We start from the raw sequence: 23,041 nt of genomic DNA, 5'->3' as shown, positions 1-23,041 counted from the left end.
CCCCGTCAATCTTGGGGACGACGACAACGAGCATTAAGTTTCCCGAGTTCTGGTCGGCCGACTCCGAACTATGGTTTCTGACGACAGAATCCATTTTCCGAAAGCATAGAATTACGTCGTCCTCAACAAAGTTCGATTACGTGGTTTCGGCTCTTTCGCAAGCAACAGCGGCCATGGTACGGGATATACTGCGCTCACCTCCAGACGATCAACCTTGCGAGAAACTACGAGAGGAGCTGATACGACGCACAACGGAATCCGAACCGCGCCGACTGCAACAGCTTTTGACTACCGAGGAGTTGGGCGATCGAAAACCTACCGAATTTCTTCGACGAATAGAACAGCTGCTCGGAGACAAGGCAACAACAATTGAGACAGCAATTTTGAGGGAGCTGTTCCTTCAACGCCTTCCAGCCCAAGTGCGCATGATCTTGAGCGCAACGACGACAGACTCGGTCGCCGCTCTGGCTCGTATGGCGGACCAGATTATAGATGTAGGTGGGTCTAGCATTTCTGCACTGGAACAAAGCGCATCAGCACCGTCACCTACGCCATCTGAGGTTGGAGCTCAACTCACTCAAATCATGGACTTCAACAAGCGCATGGAGGTCAGGGTGGACCAACTGAGTCAAGAGCTCCGCAGGCTACGCGTACGACCGTCGCCTTCTCCGACCGCGAAAGTGAATGTCCGAGGCCACCAGAACTACGCACGCCACGAGTCCACCGACTCCGAATCAGAGGTATGCTGGTACCACCGACGCTATGGACAACACGCAAGACATGTCGCCCGCCATGTACTTACTCGGGAAACGGCATGGGCACGCGCTGAAGGCCGCCAGCGTCGAGAGCCCCACCTCAGGTCGACTATTCTACGTCACCAAACGCCGAACGAAGGGTCGTTTCCTGATACACACTGGTGCAGAGGTAAGCGTTGTGCCCCCTACGATGGAGGAACGTCGGAAACGCCAAGAATCTCCGCCGCTCCAAGCAGTAAACGGGTCTTCAATCAAGGCGTACGGAGAAAAGTCGCTGACACTGGACATTGGGCTCCGCAGTACGTTCCGCTGGCTTTTCACCATCGCCGACGTCCAACAAGCCATAATTGGAGCAGACTTCTTGCGAAGGTTCGCCCTCACAGTTGACATGAGAAGGAACATGCTCTTCGACACCGACACGCAGCTTAGCGTCCAAGTTCTCTTATCAAAGGTGACGCCTCTCAGTCCGTCTCTCCCACGAGCGAAAGTAGACACTCCATGGAAGAACGTTGTCAACGAGTTTCCTCAAGTCTTCCGCCCACCGGTCCCTGATGAAAACGTGAAGCACAAATTCACCCATCACACTGAGACCAAGGGCCCCCCGATTTCCGCAAGACCACGACGTTAAACAACCGACCGTTTTCGGATTGCCAAGGATGAGTTTGACCACATGCTCGAACTTGGGTATATACGGGCTTCTTCGAGTCCGTGGTCTTCCCCACTCCTCATGGTACCAAAAAAAGACAGAGGCTGGCGACCCTGTGGGTACTATCGAGCCCTAAATAAGGCTACAGTGCCAGATCGCTATCCGATCCCACATATTCAAGACCTCGGCGGCATGGTACAAGATGTCATCGAACCTACAGACATTGCCAAGACTGCGATCGTGACACCGTTTGGTTTGTTCGAGTTCTTGAGAATGCCGTTTGGACTTCGAAACGCCGCGCAAACCTTCCAACGTTTTGTTGATCAGGTTCTTCGCGGCTTGACATACACATTCGCTCACATCGATGACATCTTGGTGTTCAGTCGCACACAGGAAGAACACGCCAACCATCTTCGACAGCTCTTTTCTCAGTTGCAAGAATACGGACTCGTCGTCAATGCGACAAAATGTGAGTTTGGTGTCGAGGAAATACGTTTTCTTGGACACCACGTAGATAGCCGCGGGATCCGGACACTGCCTGAAACGGTCGACATCATCACAAACTTTCCAACACCGACGACGACAACGAAGCTCCATGAGTTCTTGGGGCTTTCTAATTTTTATCGTCGATTCATTCCACATTGCGCTCATATAAGTCAACCACTTTTCGCAATGCTGCAAGGAAACAAGACGAAAACGTCGCTACTGCAGTGGAATGAGGCTGCCCATCATGCCTTCGAGGTAGTTAAAAATGCCATTGCCAACGCCACGCTCCTAATACACCCCAAGCGATACGCACCCATCTCCATTATGGTTGACGCCTCTAATGGTGCTGTGGGAGCGGTTCTACAACAGCAGGTGGACGATAACTGGCATCCCCTGGCATTCTTCTCCAGAAACCTTTCACCAACAGAAGTTCGCTACAGCACCTTTGGGAGGGAGCTGCTGGCTATATTCCTCGTAATCAAGCACTTCCGGCATTTTGTTGAAGGCCAAAATTTTTTTGTCCTCACCGACCATAAACCACTGACATTTGCACTAACATCCAACAGCACAGCACACACTCCGCGAGAGGTGCGGCAGATGGCTTTCATCTCAGAATTCACAATCGACATCCGCTTCGTCAAGGGCACTGAAAATGCTGCGGCTGATGCGCTCTCCAGGATCGGTGTGAATCGATGCTCCTTCGAACCTCATCTGGTCCCCTATGGGGAGCTTGCAGCAGCGCAACGCGCTGATGCCGAACTCCAAAAACTCCGAACAACTTCAGCAACACTTGTCTTCGAGGATGTGCGGATGCATGGCTCTGACGACACGGTAGCATGCGACATGTCGACAGGCCAACCTCGACCATTTATACCCGCCCATTTACGCCGGATAATCTTTGATTCCCTTCATGGCCTATCCCACCCAGGAATAAGAGCCACGCAACGTCTCATTGTGCCAAGATTCATCTGGCCGCGCATTAACGCTGATGGGGGAGCATGGACCAAGACATGTGTACAGTGCCAGCGTGCACAGATTCGTCGGCATACCATCACACCATTAGGCGCGTTCAACCCACCAGATGCCCGCTTCGCCCAAATTCATGTTGACATTGTAGGACCGCTTCCTCCATCGCATGAATACCGCTACATCTTGACCGCCATAGATCGTTTTACGCGGTGGCCCGAGGTCGCTCCGATGAGAGACATTACAACACAAACAGTGGCACAAACGCTAACTGAAATGTGGGTAAGTCGATTTGGCGTTCCCCTGACCATCATCACCGACCAAGGACGACAGTTCGAATCATCACTGTTTCGAAGCCTTTCCCATTTTCTCGGAATCAAGCATATCCACAACACAGCTTATCATCCGTTATCTAATGGCTTGGTAGAACGATTCCATCGTCAGCTCAAGGCAGCAATCAAGGCTCAGCCAAACAGCATTGCGTGGACGGAAGCCCTACCATTAGTTATGCTCGGCATACGAACAGCTTTCAAAACGGATATTAACTGTTGCACGGCCGAGTTGGTATATGGTACGTCACTCCGTCTGCCAGGATAATTCTTCAGCCAATCAAGCGACACCGAAATCGAGGGTGCCGAAAACTATGTGAAACGACTCCGTATTCTCATGCAGGACCTCCGACCTACCTAGACAAGGGTACCGTCGACACGTTACACGTCCATTCCGGCTGATGTTCTGCTCTGTACACACGTTTTTCTCAGAAACGACGGAGTCAAGAAACCCCTACAGCTCACATACGATGGACCGTTTCAGGTTCTGACACGCAGCGACAAAACGATGACACTTCTGGTAAAAGGCAACGAGAAAGTCGTCTCGCTAGACAGAGTTAAGGCTGCCCACCTTGACTTCGATTGTTGTGTACAAGATGCAACACCGTTCCGAAGACCTCGACAAGCTCAGTTCCAGCCAGGCAATGCATGTAACTTGAGTCGGGACACAACCTGGGACACTTCACGACAGTGGCTTCCGCAGGGACGTAAACGCTCGTCACCTCCGCCTCCTCACTAGGGGGGGAGTACTTGTAGTGACCGCTTACGAAGAGAAGAAAGAGGAGCGGTCACGGGACTCGAAAACGGAGATCCCGAGCAGCGAGACGACATTCAGAACGACGTAAGCCAAACTGTAGATATTGTAAATAAAATACGTGATGTAGAGGCACGCACCTCTACATGTGCATTCTTGGACTTGTTCGAGAAAGTCGCTGTGTTATCCATTTGTGGTTTGTGGTATGAGGGCAATGTCGTTCTCATTTTTGGAGATGGCCCCAGTTCCGGCTGTTAGCAGTGTATAGTATTGTATCTTTGGACTGAGTGATTTGGTTGAGGAAACGCACCTTTGAAGGTCAAACCCTTTCTTTGTGTTCAGTAGTGATTTCACCTACGTTCGCCGGGTGGCGGTGGTTATGCTAGAATGTGAGCCTTTGTGTGAGTGTCCCACAGCCGAGGTCAAGGGAGATAAGAGGAGGTTTACTCAAGTGTCATTGTCCTCTTGTCATGTGTGTATCTTTTTTTTGTAGTGACGGCGTTGGAGATAGTGTATATAAAGCGTGTTCGAAATAAACTTTGCAGATGAGTTTGAGACATTGTCCCCTCTTTTACTACCTTCTCTTGTGTTCTCTTTTCTTCCCCAGTCTCAGGTTTACAATCATGTTCAACTTAAACCAGCTCGCCTGCACTCTGACTATTTTTTCCGTTTCAATCCTCTCGGTATTTTCTAAGGGTCTATTAAAAATTATACACCTCAGAATGACAAAAATTGCAGATGAACACAACATAGTAAGTTCATGTGAATTTGGTTTCCGTAAACATCGCTCTACCGAACTCGCTCCTTTATCCCAAAAAAAGAACATATACTTAACAATTTGGAGAATATAAAAACTTACTCCCGGTATATACGTCTACTTCACGAAAGATTTTGACTACCTGTATTTGCTCATTTGCTAATTAGGAAATTAAATGACTATGGATTTCGTGGCCAAGTGTAACTTCTTTTAAATTCATATTTGTCTTTCCGCAGACAATATGTAGATATAAATGATCATTCATCTGAAACAAAACCGACTAAGTCCGGCGTTTCCCAAGGGAGTATTTTTGGGCCTTCATTATTCAATATCTATATAAATCACACAGCAAACGTAAGTTCAACAACGAATTTTGTTATCTACGCTGATGATGCTAGTTTATTTTTTACTGGAGAAAACGCCACAGAGCTCATACGTGACGCCAACAAAATATTACAAAAACTTCATAGTTGGAGTAAATGTAGTGCTCTAAAAATAAATGCCAATAAGACAAAAGCAGTGTTATTTTGACCAATAAATACTCACTTCTACATTACTGAAGATATTTTTCAGTTCTTCGGAAATTGACATTGTACCCACCTTTCAAACTTTAGGGTTTTTTTTTTCAGAAAAACATGTCAGGGGACGATCATATTAATTTCATCGTGTCGCGAACTTGGGCGAGCAAGAAAGAGCGCATCGCATCGGTCGCAAGAGAAACGGTTTTCATAGGCCGATTACTGTGAAACTTTTAAACCTCAAAAGTAAAGAGGAGATACTTCATAACGCTTCCAAACAAAAAAAAGTAACCACCAAAAGTGTCGATCTCGGAAGATTATTCCGATAAATCCAAGCTGGCGCGACGAAAACTGTGGGAGTACGCTTCTGTGTACAGAGACGAAGGAACAAGGTACAAAATTAAGTTTCATAAGCTATACATAAACAACCAGCTCTATGGGTACTCCCATTCCAGCCAAACCGTCTTTCAGCTCGGAGGGCGTTCCCCAGTTAGCGCTTCCAACGAATGACTTGCCCAAAGTTCTAGTAACGACATTTCAAACTTACCCCGATTACCCTTTTTAGTAGCCAACTTTCGAAGCATCATTTCAAAACAAGTAGAATTTGAAAACATCACCGTAAGCTGTCAACCAGATATCATATTTGGAACGGAGACTTGGTTATGCCCCGATATCAACAGTGCCGAACTTATCTTATATAATACTTATAACATTTATAGAAAAAACCGAACGACACAAAGAGGAGGCGGCGTTCTTATCGCTGTTAGAAAGAATATTACTTGCTCGGTCATTGAAAACATTTCGCCTCTAGAAATGTTGTGGGTACGCTTGCAACCGGACTTCCGAAATCTGCTCCTTGGTGTTTGTTATCGTCCTCCGAATCCCCAGAATGATGAATTCAATGAATGTTTCTACAATTCCGTAGGCACCATAACTAAATCATTTCCTAATCACCCACTTGTCGCTGGGGATTTTAATTTTTTCCGGTATCAATTGGTCGAGTCTTCAACTCCATGACAACTGCCTTACCTGCTTCAGTCCAGTGCTTTTATTCAAGCTCTACGTACCAACAGTCTGCACCAAATGGTTTCTAACCAACAAGAAATAACGCCATCTTAGCCATATTTCTAACTACACATCCTCAGTGCTTGCTGGGCGTCAATAATATTGACCAGATTAGTGACCACAAGATTATTTTTGTCACTACAGCCTTCCCTGTCCAACGCTCCACCAAGTCTCGGAAAAAAAAGTCATGACTATTCACGTGAAAACACTGTAGACATAAATACAACTAGGGCTCAATTCGTTATAGGCTACACGCGCAACCACGCGCCATGCTCTGTCGATGAAAACTGGAATTTGATCAGAAGTAAACTTCAAGAAGTGTTGTCATGTCACATTCCTACTTTTTCAATAGCATTGAATAGGCGTCTCCATGGTCCACCCGATCTATAAAGACACTCCTAAATAAAAAGAAACGGCTTTTTCAGAATGCTGCGAGGTTTAATACATCCCAACATTGGACAAATTACCACACTGTTTTAAATACGTACAAGCATGAAGTAAAAAACGTCGAGAGGAAATTTTATGGCCAGACACTACCAAATACTTTGCGATGTGACCCCAAAAAGTTTTGGCGTGTCGTTAATCCGAAGGAAAGGGACGCCCACCCAGATCTAACTGATGAGCATGGTGTGCTACTATCGGACGGTGACGCAGCCAACGCGTTCAATAACGTTTTTCAGCGTTTTTAGAGATGAACGCTTTCTGTTGCCTTCTTCCTTTCTGCTTTCAGACAGCATTGAGCCTATGCCCCCTTTAATTTTTACACCTCAAGGTATTTCCCAACTCATTGAAGACCTTCGAGTCGGTATCTGTCCCGGGGAATATCAAATTTCTTCAAAACTCTTAAAAGTAACAAGGGACTTGATATCTCCAGTTCTTTCACTATTTTTTCAGCAAAGCCTTGACTCTATCATTGTTCCTGCCGATTGGAGTCATGCTCAAATTACACTTATCCTTAAAGCTGGTCCATCATCAAATCCTACCAACTATAGACCAATATCCCTCACTAGTGTGCCTTGTTAGCTCATGGAACACGTCATATACACGTACCTTCTCGCTCACCTCGATCGATTCAACTTTTCGTTTCCAAACCAACTTGGCTTTGGGAAGGATCACTCATGTATCACCCAGCTATTCGATTTCATTACTGACCTTCATGTCAGCGCTCATGACAATCACCAGAACGATATCATCTTCATCGACTTTGCCAAAGTTTTTGATACTGTCCCACATAGTCGCCTCCTGCTAAAGCTATCCGACCCCGCATCGAACCGTGCATTCTTAACTGGATCGCTTCCTTTTTTTCTAATAGAACGCGGTCCGTAAAAATCAACGCTTCTCTTTCTTTTCAATGTTCATTATCGTCTGGTGTACCGCAGGGGAGCGTTCTCGGGCCACTTTTTGCTTTTAATATATGTAAATGAACTTCCCTCATCATTAACGTCCACCATTAGGCTTTTCGCTGATGATTTTGTGATATACAGAAAGATATCCGGTATCCGATCATTTAATATTGCAAAATGACCTTGACAGGATTGGAACTTGGTGCACCGACTGGCTCATGAATATTAATGTCTCAAAAAGTAAACACATGAACATTTCCACATCGCCAGTATTCCCTTCAAGGACGCGACATTGACAGGGTGTCCGTTTACAAGTACCTTGGTGTCCACTTTTCAGAAACTTTAAACTGGTCTCATCAGGTAGATTGCATAGTAGCAAGTGTTCATAAAACCCTCGGCTTCTTGAAAAGAAATATATCTCTCGCACCTCCGTCCACTAAATTGCTTGCTTACAATTCGCTGCTACTTCCAGAACTAGAATACGCTAGCGCTGTCTGGAGTCCTCATTAGACATACCTTGTTGATAGACTGGAGTCCGTCCAGAATAAAACAGCCCGATCTATTACCTCTGATATCACCTCCTATATATCACCCAGAACGGATTACAAACTCAAGATTCAGCAGCCCAGGTCACGCACACTATTATTTTCCTCGTCGCCTGTTGTCATGTGCATTAGAGATTAGAACGATATGCCATACGAAGTAGTGTTGGAGACTAACCTAGCAGCATATAAATTAACATGTGGACAGTACCTTGGAATAAGCAGTTAGTAAGCGATCTCTCCCTTGATATTTTTTGCCTTGCACGCTGTTGTATATTTGTGCATTTTCATCTCGATCCTTTTTGTGTGAAATTTTTTTACACCCATTCCATTATGTCGCAATATATGAAATTGCAATGTTATATCATGTGTGTGTTATTTTTCCTACTCTTTTGTGTGCACGCTTTCCCCAGTGCATTTTTGTGCGTGTTATTCTAAGATGTAAATAGTATATACGCGAAAATACTGTTCTGAAATTGTAATTGTAGATTATGAATGCGCTCGCAAGTGGAGTGCCTTTGAGATAATAAAATGAAATGAAAAGTATCTAAATTATCGAGCGTCGTTAATATTTTATATCATCATAAACACATCATGCCTCTTAAAACAAAGTTATTATTATATAATTCATTATTTTACTCGCATATAAATTATGGCCATCTTATATGGTGAACCACTACATATACAAATCTTCACAAGACATTTATATTTCAAAAAAGGTATTAAGAAGCATTTCTCATGTTACGCTGGATTATCGCATGAACATTGTTTTCAATCTTATACAAATATTTTTTATGTTCGAAATATATGGTAGAAAAAACTCAATCTCAACATTATCTCGAAGACTTAGCAAATCTAACACAAAACGGCATATGCATATCCAACGCGAACTGTACAACCATGGGAAGTACCATCCTTTAGAACTAATTACGGACAATGCACCATATCATACACCCTTCCGACGACAATGAATCAGTTCAGGAGGGCAAATATACAACTTAACAATTTGTCAGTGAGCCGCTTACGGGAATTAATCATACTCATCTCAAACCAAACCTAACAGAAGCTAAGTGTTGATATACACATCTCAAACCAGAAAGAATAGAAGAAAAGTGGTAATTCTAGGTGGTTGAAGTTGGTTTTTTGTCGCGTTTCGTCTACTATTGCTAGTTTGTCCAAATTGAATTTGCATTATATAATGACACTAATAAATTTTTCTTTCGTGTAAAGGATGTCTTCATGTTTTCATTGACGTCCTAATGATATGTAAATAATTTGGTGCCCGCATCTCCACCTCTAATTAGGTGACTCGGGACTAATCAAGTTGTGTTACAGCTTTCTTCCCCTTTTCATCTTCCAACGGTAAACTGCTGGCAAAATGAAGACATTTATTATTTATTATTATTATTATCCTAAAAATGTCTAGGAATGTCTCGTACTCCTCTTTCGCGTCCGTTTTATTGAGTACATCAGCCCAGCTTTCATTGTACAAGCTATCTTTGAAGCTATCTAGGCGGTCAAGAGTGGTGCACTGAATCAGAGAACGTTTTTTAGTATCTTTGTATGTGCAGGAGTTTTTGTCTATACAAATAACTGTCGCAAGATGGTAAACAATTTCGCAGGCCAACACCCCTGATATTACCATTTGTAGCTCAAAGTTGGTTACAAACAAGTCGATTTGTGTTTCGGACGCAGTGGTTGCTCGTGTAGGGTGATTGATGATAATCGTTCATTCATTACCTTGAAAGAGTGTGGCAATCTGCTTTCTTGAATTGGCATCACTTAGCATGTGAATGTTAAAATCTCCTCCCCAAATCACATTATATTTCCTCTTTTTTCAATAAATGCAAAGAAGCCATCTAAAAACTCACAAAATTTCGAGATATTCCATCGGGGGGTCGATAGAGCACAGATCCTCCTGAGGCCCAGCAAAGGAGACTCTGGCCAATATATTGGACAACAAAGACTTAGCTACAACGTCGATAGTATTGCTTTTTAGAGCGTAGGAACCCGTTGTCCCATATTTTGGACACCTACTGCCGCAATCTGGTGAGTAGTGTCGAAGTTGTTGATGTTGCAGCGCCACTAAGCTCATTCAAAATGGCAGCGCTCAGCGGCTCCACAATTTACGGCGACGGCCGAAAAATTAAGTAGTTTTTCGAGATATCAGACCTGTTTTTCGACTTTTTATTGCTTGAGTATTAAACGCAATGGTACAGAAAATGCATAGGACTGCAGATTTTAGCTTCAAGCACGTCTGCTTTTATGTACACCTCACGAACTTTGTCATGTCCAATACAATGGACGTTGGGCCTATGGACGTTGGCGAGTCAGCAATGGACGTTGGCGAGTCAGCTGTGCTCAGGCTTAAAGACACACTCACTCCAGAAACTAAGCTGTTCTTTGACAGGTATTTCACATCTGGGGCACTGCTCGATAACCTTGCGGTGATGGGCATTTCCTGCACAGGTACGATAATGAGTAGCCGCATCCCGAAGGGTGCAAAACTGTTCACTGAAAAAGAGCTTCAGTCCAAAGAGCAAGGAACGTCCGAGATGAAAGTGAGGAATGATAGCCAAGAAATAGTAGTTCGCTTTTACGACAACAAGTCAATCACATTCCTCTCGTCAATTCATGGTAAAGAACCAGAGGATACCTGTCGTAGATGGTCTCCTCAAAGAGAAGAGGCAAGTAGACGTCCCCAGGCCACACATTGTACTCTTGTACAACATGAACATAGGAGGGGTTGACATGGCTGATCGCATGGTTTGGTTCTACCGAATGAAAGCACGAGTAAAAAAGTGGACTCTACGATGTATCTTTTATTTCGCTGACGTTGCCTTAAGCATTTCCTGGATTGTGCACACCCGAGACATACGCACCCAACAGAGGCGACGGAATGGCGTACTCAAATCATTAGAGTTTCGCCGGTCTGTAGGAGGGGCCCTTGTTGCAGAAGGCCATAGGGAGCCTTCAGACACTGACAGTGGCACAGATTGGTCCCTTCCAGCAAAACGAGCTAGGCTGCCTCCATTCGAAGCTAGATCGAAACCATTAGGACACCTGCCAAGACTTGCGGATGTAGCAAATCGGGCCCTTTGTAGGTTAGAGGGCTGTAACATGAAAACTATTTTTTTTCTTGCATTAAGTGCAAGTTTTGTTTTTTGTATTAGCAAAGAAAGACAGTGCTTCGAGAAAGCTCGCACAAAGCAAAGAAACTTGAGTGCCAACATTTGTGATGTTCAGAGTATGGAAGAATAATCTGTATGATTATGTCTCTTTGAGTTTGGATGAATAAAAAATTCTTTATTTTACTTGATCAAATCGAATGCTTACTTTCTTACACACAAATATTTATTTAATCTAGATTGCCTCGTCGAAAAAATTAAGATGTATAGGCCCATTGCCCATTATATTGGACACTGTGTTGAGCCATTCCGACAATTCAGATGGAAGTAAGAGCTGCTGATGTGTGGTACTTAGGCCATATAAAAGTTATTGCGAAAGTTTAATAAGAATCTGCTGCAGTAAAATCGTCCTGGGCCTCAGGAGGAGATATAATATTCTGATTTGTTAGTACTGAAAGCACTTCGTAGTCTGAAGTCAAACGACAGTAATGTGTCAAAAGATCGTAACTTACTTTTTCTTTAATTGGCATAGAAACACGACCGCCACGCTGAGTTTGTCGGTTTACGCAGTGACAGCCCTATTGAAAAATATTTTTTACCGGAATGTTATTTCCAGTAAAAGTCTATTTTACTGGATTATAGGACTGTTTTCATTTCCAGCAAAGTCGTACTTTACCGGAATGTCGCCGGATATTATACTGGAATGTCACCGGTTCTTTTACAGGAATATTACGGGACTTTCACCAAAATGTCAAAAGATATTTTACCAGAATGTCACCGGATTTTTACCGGAAGCCTATTTCCAGTAAAATTTATTTTACTAGATTATGGGACTTTTTTCACTTCCAGTAAAGACAGAATTTACCAGAAGGTCACCAGAATGGCCGGAATTTACCGTGTTTTATTTCTTTCTTTTTTCGGACGTCAACGGAAGGCACTTAGGAGGAAGCCTGTGATCCGTGGTTGGTTATGTTCACCAGATGCTGGACGATTCTGTAGCAATTAAAGTGGTTAGTCCATATAGACCTGAAGGTTCTATGTATTTATTTAACAGAGTCGATACCAGTGAAACTATTTGCACAGCTGTAGACAAAAGCAATCAGACCAAATAGGAACAACCAAGTTCTTTGACACAAAAGATATCTTTCAAGGTACTCACAATGCCGCTGGGTAAATTCCTAGACGCACGGTAGTTCAACTAATAAAACTGCGCAGGTGCACCACACGGACACACACACGTATACTGTCAGCAGCACGCTTAGCGAAAACCACGACCGCGCGGAACGAACATCCGCCGCCGTTGAGAAATTCTGGGCGCACTCACGATGTCGTCCCTTATGCCGACGCCGCGGGTGCACCAGGCGTCATAGCACGCTTAGCGAAACGAACCGCGCCGAGCGAACATCCGCCGCCGTTGAGAAATCCCGGGCACACTGACGATGTCGTCCCTGACGCCGTTGCCGCGGGTGCGCCAGGCGTCAGTAGCACGCTTAGCGAAAACCGCGAACGCGCGGAGCGAACATCCGCCGCCGTTGAGAAATCCCGGGCACACTTACGATGTTGTCCCTGGTGCCGTCGCCGCGGGTGCACCAGGCGTCAGTAGCACGCTTAGCGAATACCAGGACTGCGCGGGACAAACATCAGCCGCCGTTGAGAAATCCCGAGCACGCTCACGATGTCGTCCCTGATGCCGTCGCCGCGGGTGCACCAGGCGTCAGTAGCACGCTTAGCGGAAACCATGAACGCGCGAAACGAACATCCGCCGACGTTGAGAAATCTTGCGCACAGTCTTTTTCGCTCGCTGGATGCTTCTGAAGACGGACGGACAAAGAGGCGTAAGAAACAAGTAACTGAAAAATATATTCTTTTCATCTGCAGACCCAGCTCCTTTGGAAGATACAGGTCGCACACATGGAACGAGAAGCCGAGACTAAGCGTTCGTTCGTTTGCGGCCGTTGCTCGTTGACAAACAAAGAAACCGGTTTTCTTAAAAAAAATTAAGTCAGCAAAACGACCCTCTTTCATTTTTCCCATGAACCCAATGCGAAGGAGAGAGGGTGCGTGGGGACTCGTCCTTGGTGCGAGGCACCATAATGGACCTTTTTCCAGTAAGCGACTGCGCACGCGCACACCCTTTCCACTTGACCTTGACCGCCCTTTCGCCATTTTTGGGGGGCACTGTTTTCTTGCGACACTAATCTGTTCCTATGGGAGAAGGCGAGTCCGGTTGCCCTCCATTTGTAGTAGGCGGCGAAACCGTCATGGGGCTCTCCTTACTGGAAAAAGGTCCATTACACAGCCAGTCTCCGGCTCGTCTCGGCTTCCCCCTCCCCTTTCGTCGGCTTAAAGTGAAGGTCGGAAAACAGGGCAGCAAGTCACCCGTTTCGGGTAAGATTTCTAGGAAAGCCGGGTCGTCCGCATGGTATACGAAAGGGGCTGCTGGTGACATTCCAGTGAAATCTGTTTCCGGGCAAATAATCTACCAAAGACTGCAGGTAAACTGGTTTCGGAGGAAAACAGGTGAAAGTCCCCATATTTTTTGGATCGTCAAAACAGTTCACTGCACGCACTTCCTGAGGATTGCACCGTCTAGCAAGCAAAACTCGCACTCATGAGAATACCGCTCGAGTGGTCTTGTACCTGCTCTGGCCCAGACTTTTGCCTGTCGCAAATATCAAGTTGCCGGTGATCGCTGTCCACCTTTGTGGATCGTCAAAACAGTTCGCTGCACGCACTTCTTGCAGAATTCCAACATCGTTTTAAGCTAAAACACGCACTCACGAGAATGCCGCTGCATTGGCGGCCGCCATTACAAACGCAGTCCACCTGCTCGTCTTGGCTTCCTTGACTTTAACCGTTCGCCTTGCGTCGGCTTCCAGTGATGTTCGTTGTCCGGCAAACGAGAGTGGTTTCCGGTAGGAATCCAGCGGCGGGTAATCGAAAGCGGTTCTGGTATAACTTCCAGCGAAAGTGGCCACGCTGGTTTTCCGGTAAAAATGAGTGGAATTTAACCCGTTTCCGTTGAATGTCACGGGAAGGTTTTGCCGGATTTTAACCGTAAGTGGCTCCGGAAAAAGGTCCAGCGAAATCTGGTCACTGAAAGTGGCGGCCTGTAATATTTCCACTAAAGACTGGTAAACGACCCTGGTTTCTGGTGAAAATGAGTGTAAATTAGCCCGTTTCCACCGAATGTGACTGGAAGTTTTTGCCGGATTTCGCAGTAGGGAGTTATATTCGGGTAGTTTCAAAACATCGCTATCGCATTTATACCAGGTTTCAGTTAACGTTATTATGTCAAAACGAACGTCGAGTACGCAAATTAATAATTCTAAGTCAGCAAGTTTATTTTGGCGGATCTAATATTCAATGAAAACATTTAAATAAGGTGGCTCATTTTGCGACAAAAGAATTTCTCAGTTCACGTGGTAATAAAATTTCAGAAGTTGCCATGTCAAATTTCATTACCAAAAACAAAGCTTTCGTCTAGAATATGATGAATATATATTTAACCAATCTGCAGAAGGTCGCCGATGTTCCTCACAAAGATCGCTCGCTCCCCGTCTTTCTCACGGACAAGAATTTTTCCTTCTTTGTGCCATAGGTACTGGTATCGTTTCGTACTGCCCCAGTCTTTCGCGGCGCGGAGCAGTGCTCAATTCTGTCTATACTCCGCGACAACTTTTCTTGGCAATGCAGTGGAAGGTACAGGCCCGCGTCCCCTCTCCCATTTTGAGTGTACGCAGGCTCTCCTCCTCCCCCATTTCCGGGGAGAGGAGGAGAGCCCGCGCACAATCAAAATGGGAGAGGGGACGCGGGCCTGTACCTTCCACTGCATTGCCAAGAAAAGTTGTCGCGGAGTATAGTCACGTTTTCTTTGATAAAGATTGCCTCCCGGTTTTTCTTTAGTTCTTTCTTTTTTTCAAGCCACTGTCCGCGAGTTTGTTGTTTTGCGAAGCGAGCAGTGATCACGAGAACTTGCCCTGGCTTTAAGTGTAGCCGGTGGGCCGACACCACTTCAACTTCCAAAAGGTCAGGTACACCCATCTTAGTCGCCACTTCGTTCAGTTTTTCTTGCAGGTTCTCGTCGTTGGTCTGCGGAATACCATGAAACTCAAGGTTTCAGCGTCTGCTTCTCCATTCAAGGTCATTTATTTCGTTATTAAGCTGGGAAATCTCCTCTTCACATTTACTGTCTTTGATTTTTTCAACACTCGCTTTCAAGTCTTTGATGACAACGTTCTGACTAGTTAGCTGGGCCTTGATTTCATCATACTGGTCCAACATCATTTGTACCGATTGTTCTATGCCATCTACAGTTCCTTTGAAGCCCGTGAGAATCTTGAGCTTTTCACTGAATGTGCTGAACATGCGAACATGCGGGCAATACCGACTTCTGATTGTTTGGTCTCCTTCGCTGACTAACTTCTCTGTAAACCTTTTCTATATGTCGGGCACTTCCAATCCTCTCGTGCGTTCTCGCTTTCTTTTTTTTTTAAACGAAGTCTCAGTGATACCACTGCATGATCCAAAATGATAGCTGTGAGAACACTGGTGCGGATTGCAACATTTCGATTGTCTGGTAGAGGCAAATCACACTGAAAACATCCCCTGGTTTCAACATAATATATGCAATGATGGCTGTATGGCAGCCAGAGGTCGGCACTTTAGGTCGCCCTCACTCCCCTACTGAAAAAAACCATTTGAAATTCAAACGTGTGGCAAACTGGTCGCCCGTTTGAATCAAAATTGTCGATCCGTTTGGATCAAACGTGATTATGGGATACGGGTACCCGTTTGGAAACGGTACCCGTTTGAAACGGTACCCGTTTGATACAGGTGCCCGTTTGATACGGGTGCCGTATGGTACGAGTACCCGTTCGACATGGCACGTGACCACACGTTTGAACGTGCCATTCGAATTGGCAAATTATGCGCTAGCCCTAAATGGGTATCGTCTGGGAGGTTGGTTATCTTAAACATATTTAAGACGTCCCGAAACTCATAAACGTATTTATAACATGGAGAAAACACGTAGAACAAATGCACTCGCGGAGGTGCTTGTAAGTGGACAGGAAAACCGACACAAAAGATTGTTTTCAATTCTCCTCGAAGTTTATTACCTCTTCTGTAGACAAGTACAAACGTGCAAGCGATCTGTGAACACTATACAGGTAGACTTTCGGGGAAATTATTCTCCTGGCTGCCGCGCGAATAGGCGCTGCATAATTCTTTAGATAATCTAGAAGAGTACGCGTAGAAGAACGGTCAATCGTTGCCAACACGTAGGTTGCAGTGCACTTACCATAACAATAGCGGACTTGAAAGATGTAATCCGTGATATTTGTCGACACGGTCAAAGCAGGACAACCACACAAACACAAAGGAGAGGGAACGGCTCCTTGGAAGTTTCAACACGATGCGGCGCACAAGCTGTCCTTTGCCGAACCCAACCAAACCGCGAGAATTTGCGACTTCTTTGAAGAATCGCTCGTTGCCGACATACACGTGGGTCTTTTCGAACACTGATAGCTTTGGTGCACATCCAATACGTTGTCGAGAGACATCCCACTAAGACCGCAGGGTTAGGAGACAGATTGAAGCAGGTAGGACGAGCGAACTTCGAGCAGCAACTGACAACAAGCAGACGAAGAAAAAAGCGGCTGCAAGGCGCGCCCTTCCGGATCTCGATGCTTATCAGCGTGTAGCTCGCGCGCTGCTGTGGGTCACGTGACAGGGGTGACAAGAGAGGAGGGAGGGGGCGAGGTCAAGGCGCTGGGACCACCGGGACAGCCCCTCTCCCTCTCCCCAGGCATTCCAGGGAGATGCGTTTTTGTAGTCCCTAAGAACAAACGCGCGCGCGCGCGCGCGCTCGAACTTTGGAAATGGCGGCGGGGCGGCCAGAAGCTCGGCTTGCGCCCGAGCGAAGAAAGTACGCAGCGCAAGCTCGTAGTTTGAGTGCTGCAACGGCGGGCGTGCTCTCGCAATGCTCGATGTTCTTGCAGCCGCGTGTACGCGTGCTACCTTCGCTGCGTCTTGAATTAAAGTGAACCGGAGTCTAGACGTACATTTTTTCACGCGGTCGCGTCTTCTGCGAGAGAGATTCGAGCCCAATAAGTAAATTGAGGCAACAAAGATGGACAAAGTATTAAAGGTCTGTCGAAAATATCGGCTCACCAACGTCGCGCGTTTACATAAAACAAAAAAAAAAGGTGTTAGTTTTAGTTGCAGTATAATCGAAAATCAGCGCAATTGAAATATAAATATAATTACTTGCATTACGCGGACGATCTGAAATCGATGAACCGGCGCTCCCAGCCTTCCGGAAAACATTGGCTGCCACGGTTGAAACGCTAGGCGTGCCCACGCCGCCGATGTGTACGTTCAATATCAAACGGGCTGCGGAGAGCCGTTTGATTAAACCGGTGCAGTTTGCAACATGGTCGCCGGTTTGAGCAAACGTGCGACAACTTTGCCCAAACGAGTCGCCCATTTGCCTAGACGAGCGACCCGTTTGCCAAATAGGTGACCGTTATGGCTCATACGGGGGACCCCTTTGAGCCATACGGGCGACCCCTTTGACAAACTGGTGACCAGTATGGTTAAACGGTTACCGGTATGGACCCGTTTATTTTCATATGGGCGCCAAATGGTTTTTTTCAGTACGGTCACCTTCACCCTAACAGCCACACTCACCGGAGCCCCTCACTCACTCTAACCCTCACAGCTACACTCACCTTCAGCCCCTCACTCACCCTCATCCTCACAGTCACACTGACCTTCAGCCCTTCACTCACCCTCACTGGACCTTACGGCCCTCACGCCCCTCACGCACTTATGGCCCTCACGCCCCTAACGCACTCACCGCCCTCACGGCCCTCACGCACTCACGGCCCTCACGCCCTTCACCGCCCTCAAGCACTCACACCCCTCACGCCCCTCACGCACTCATGACCCTCACGCCACTCACCGCCCTCACGCCCTTCACTCACTCATGGCCCTCACGACCCTCACGTACTCACCGCCCTCACGGCCCTCACGAACTCATAGCCCTCACGCCCCTCACGCACTCACCGCTCTCACTGCCCTCACGCACTCATAGCCCTCACGCCCCTCATGCACTCATGGCCCTCACGCAAGTCAGGCCCGCTTCAGATGGGACAATTTCGCCAAGAAACTTGACGTCGCAACACCAGCAACACGGGCCGCCCGCGTTCACACGCAGCAACCAATTGCTGCGATTTGCCATTATAATCATGAAATTGTATTATTCTTGCACTATTTAGACACGCAATTACGCGCTATAAACGGTTTTTATGCATTTAAATCTTGTTGAGAATACTAATGCATCTTTCTGACACAGTTTATTTCCAAAATCAATTCATTTCAAACCAGAATCAAGTCTTTTGTTATCATCACCCGCACGAGGTATCACGTGGAAATGTCGCGTCCTTGATTGGATACAGCCGCTTGAAACGTCTTCGAATATCTCCGAGTTGCTCGCTCGTTTAAAGCCGGACCCGATCTCAGCAATTCGTGTCGATCTAGGAAAAGCTAGGGATCAACCCGCCAGTAACACCAAAATTGCTGAAAAAGTTGCTCCGTCTGGAGGGGGCCTCACGTACACACCGCCCTCACGCCACTCGCCGACCTCACGCCCCCCACGCACTCACGGCCCTCACACCGCTCACGCACTCACCGCCCTCTCGGCCCTCATACCCCTCGTGGACTCATGGCCCTCACGCTAGTCACCGCTCCTCACGCACTCACCGCCCTCACGGCCCTCATAGCCCTCACGCACTCATGACCCTCACGCCACTCGCCGCCCTCACGCCCCTGACGCACTCACGGTCCTCACAGCCCTCACGGCCCTCAGTCACCCTCACACTCATGAATTTTCCTGGCTTACAAACTCACTCACCCTAACCTCACCTGTGAAGATGAGGGTGAGTGAGGGTGAGTGACGGCCCTCTTGAGTGAGGTTTGCCGAGGTATGATTGCAGCAGCAGCGGCGTCGAGGAAATGTTAAACAGAAAAGGCTTATACCCCAACCTGGAAATACAGGACAATGCTTTTAGGTTGATAGCTCAGAGCAGCCGCTGCTAGTCGTGGCCGGTCGAAAACAGCTGGTTATAAAGTGTCCTCGTTGGTTGCCCACCCTTGCGGCCGATTCCGGCGTCGATGTTCTTGCAGGTAACGTAAATGACGTGCCACGTTGATGACGTCCATGAAATGCCGTGTCAGCCTGGTTGAGAGGGACGTCAGTACCGTTGCCGCTGGTTGTTTCTCTGGCTTGGGCACGTGTGCGCCTGGAAATACAGGACGATGTTTTTAGATTGATAGCTCAGAGCAGCCGCTGCTGCCTGTTTAAAAACCAGGAAGCAATTAGAGGTACTTTAATTGCCATGAAACTGGGCGGGCAGCCTGCCGGATGTAAAACAAAACGTGGTTTTCGCCTACGAGAGCCTGTGCGAGGAGGATGATGTGGGCCTGGATTCGCATGTTTTCTACATGACAGTGACCAGAGTATTGCCGCGTGTTGCCCGACAGTGGCGCTACTATTCACCCAGTCCACCCGTCGTACGTTATCAAAACCGATTGAAATGGGAAGTGTATTTGGATCAAGTCGGTGAGGCGACGCGAGGGTGTGTGTACCCGTAACCGATGTTTTGTATTATGAACAGATTGGAGAGGTGGGTATTGAGGTGGCTGTTTCGGACAAACTGCTGTCACAGTACCCCTACCTATTTTTTAATCAAGCGGACAGGCTCTTGAAAAAACGGGGCAATTAAGCGCCTCGGGGAGCAACCCCTGGAAGCGTTCGCAAGTACTAAGCTTCACGAGGTTTCCACGCGGCTCAGTTATGACGCCGCTAGTTCACGGAATATGAATGATCTGCCGGTGGTGGTCTCTCAGCGAACCAGTTCCGGGGAGGCAGAGAAAAACCGGGGGAGTGAGGAGAACCTCGCGGTCGAAAAACGGACTCGTCAGCAGCAGCTAAAAGAGATGAACAAGTTGACACTGCCCCCGATGTTGGAGAACTTTGAGACGCTCATGTCGGTAACCAAGGAAGTTCTCATCAAGAAGCAAACGACTGATCATAGTCTATACTCCGCGACAACTTTTCTTGGCAATGCAGTGGAAGGTACAGGCCCGCGTCCCCTCTCCCATTTTGAGTGTGCGCGGGCTCTCCTCCTCTCCCCGGAAATGGGGGAGGAGGAGAGCCTGCGTACACTCAAAATGGGAGAGGAAACGCGGGCCTGTACCTTTCACTGCATTGCCAAGAAAAGTTGTCGCGGAGTATAGATAATATTTGAAAAACCTCAAAAGAAGGCGTGTCCAGAAAATAACGTTTCATTTCCTGGGCGAGTTGCTGTGCTGTACCGACACTACGGATATTGGTGTGGTCGAACGTTTGATCAGCTTGTAGTTCCTGAAAAATATTGAGCGGATGTGTTTCGCATGTGCCATGAAGTAAAGTAAACTACTCACATGGTTAAAAAAGGGAAAAGACCAGAGAGCGATCTTGAATTGCACGTTTCGGTCGGGATGCTTCCGAGATGCCGAGTCTTGGGTGCGAGCATGCGATGCTTGTCAGAGAGAGGACAACACAAATGAAAGAAAAAGTATAGCACCCCTGATATTTCTGCCAACAATTTTGGAACCATTCAGGCGGGTCGTCGTCGATGGAGTTGGTCCTCTTCCGGTTTTTGATGCTTGGTACCGCTCGGCTCTAACGATCACGTGCGCGGCCAACAAGTTTCCGGAGGCTGTCCGAATGAAGATAGAAAGTTTATTGGAGGTGGTGAAGGCATTTTTATTGATCTTCGTTAGGGTATGTTTCCCACAAAAGTTCGAGAGCAACCAAGGGAGCGTTTTCGCAAGCGCTTTGACTACTGGCTTCCTCGAGAAGTGCGGTATAAATGTGATTCACAGTTTGGTATACCACCCGCCGCGAATCAGTGTTGAGAGGTGAAACTCGGCTATGGAACGGCTTCTGAAGACGCTAACCTGTGATAGGAGGAACGAATGAAACGCCTGAATGCCGGCAATGTCGTTCGCGCTAAGATGGGTGACTCATGAGGTTTCGAACTCCGCTGCGCCCGCTCTGCGAAACGTGGGAAACCAAGGGATCCGATCCGAGTATGGTAGAGTACATTCTCGATCTGCTAGAGTGATTCCGGAGCTCGAGGGAAATGGCGGAGATTAATATGTAAGAGGCCGATATGAGAGCATATCCCTAATATGGCCAAAACACTCGTGTCCACGAGAACCAAAAGGGCGATTAAGTCGTCTCGCTTCGGCCGTCTCGCCAAAACAAGCTGCAGATTCAATTGGAAAGACCCTACAAAGTCACTCGAAAGAAGTCTGTTACCAACTATGCGATTGAGGCCACGGGCAGGAGGGACGAAGTACGAATCTATGACTGCGATCTGATGAAGCGTTACGTAAGCGAAATGGAAGTGATGAGCGTTACCCTCAACGGCCCAGAAAAAGTTCAGACTAATATTACGGTAATGTGGGAGGCTGGAGAGCTGGTCAGATTAGACGTCATAGCCCAGGTGGTTGATTTGAAGGGTCTTTCGGTTTCTCAGCGGGCTGATTTGAGAGGTTTTCTCCAAAACTAGGAGAACTCGTTATGTTTTTTTTTAGTTTCTTTTTTAAATAAATTGATTTAAATAAATAAACAAATAAAATGATTGTCCCCTGGACGAACCTCCCTTACCACGCATGACATTGAGCTCACATCCAATGTCGCGGTACGAACCCACCCCTATCGTATGCCACCGAGGCCGCAGGCTATCTTAAAAAAAAAAAAAAAACGAGGTTGTGCTCACGTAAACCTTCCTTGATGTAGGTTATATTGCAGTTGTGCCTCGTAGCCGCTGGCACCAATCTACTGTATCTTACGTCAGCGCCGCGGCAGCAGCATGCGACGTCGAACTACTATCAAACTTCCTATTCGACAATTCCAAGTTCTAAGGAATTACTCAAGGTTCCGCCCATTCCACCCGCCAGCCGACCGAGTGGACTGCTGGAGCCAACATATAGGTCGGCGCGTGTCCCGGAATCTCCAGGTTTCGGAGCTTTCAGGAACGAGTTCACGTGGTCACGTAAACATTTCCAGATGCAGGTCGGTGACTGTTTCATTTGGCCCTTTCCGTTCTATTGATATATTTCTGCCAGCTGCACCGAAGCATCTGTTCCTAACTTTAGGCACTAGGAAAAAGTACTTTTATATACTTTTAGTGAGAGATGAAAAATATCCTATAAAAAAGGATGTTTCTACTCTTGTTGGTCTTGCTAAGTGCTGACGTGGAAACTAATCCTTTTCCTGCCACTAAAGAAGAAATGACTCTCCTGGAGTCTTTCTTGACCGACCTCTAAACTGGACCTTTGGTCAACAAAATGTCCTGCCAAAGTTACATATTTTCCAAAACAAACAAACTCAGTTTCACACAAAAAAAAGTGCAAAGTATAATATAATTGAGCAAGGCATCTCAGATGTTGAAGAAAATAGAACAAAGCTGGATGAAAGTCTAGAGGACCTCAAAACGTGAACCCGCAAGACAAAAGTCTTGTTTTTTGTAGGCGCAATGATAAAATCCGAGAGTCATGGAAAGACTTGGAACCCTTGTTAAAGACAATGTTGAGGATAGTTTAGACATTAATGTGAGGATAGTTTTACATACTTTCAGTGCCCAAAGTTTTCGGCTTCTTATAGCAAGTTTTCGAAAGTGGAAACAACGGGACA

At 46.7% G+C, this 23,041-nt stretch overlaps 1 pseudogene; it reads right to left on the bottom strand.

The window, feature by feature from the left end:
- Positions 1 to 19,326: 19,326 nt before the first annotated feature.
- Positions 19,327 to 23,041, bottom strand: part of LOC120838211 — a 58,663-nt pseudogene continuing 54,948 nt past the window's right edge.

This window comes from Ixodes scapularis, unplaced genomic scaffold (assembly GCF_016920785.2).
Source record: "Ixodes scapularis isolate PalLabHiFi unplaced genomic scaffold, ASM1692078v2 PGA_scaffold5__190_contigs__length_132052651, whole genome shotgun sequence".
Classification (NCBI taxonomy): domain Eukaryota; kingdom Metazoa; phylum Arthropoda; class Arachnida; order Ixodida; family Ixodidae; genus Ixodes; species Ixodes scapularis.
The sequence above is the reverse complement of the archived record's forward strand: the minus strand, read 5'-3'. Positions and strand labels throughout refer to the sequence as shown.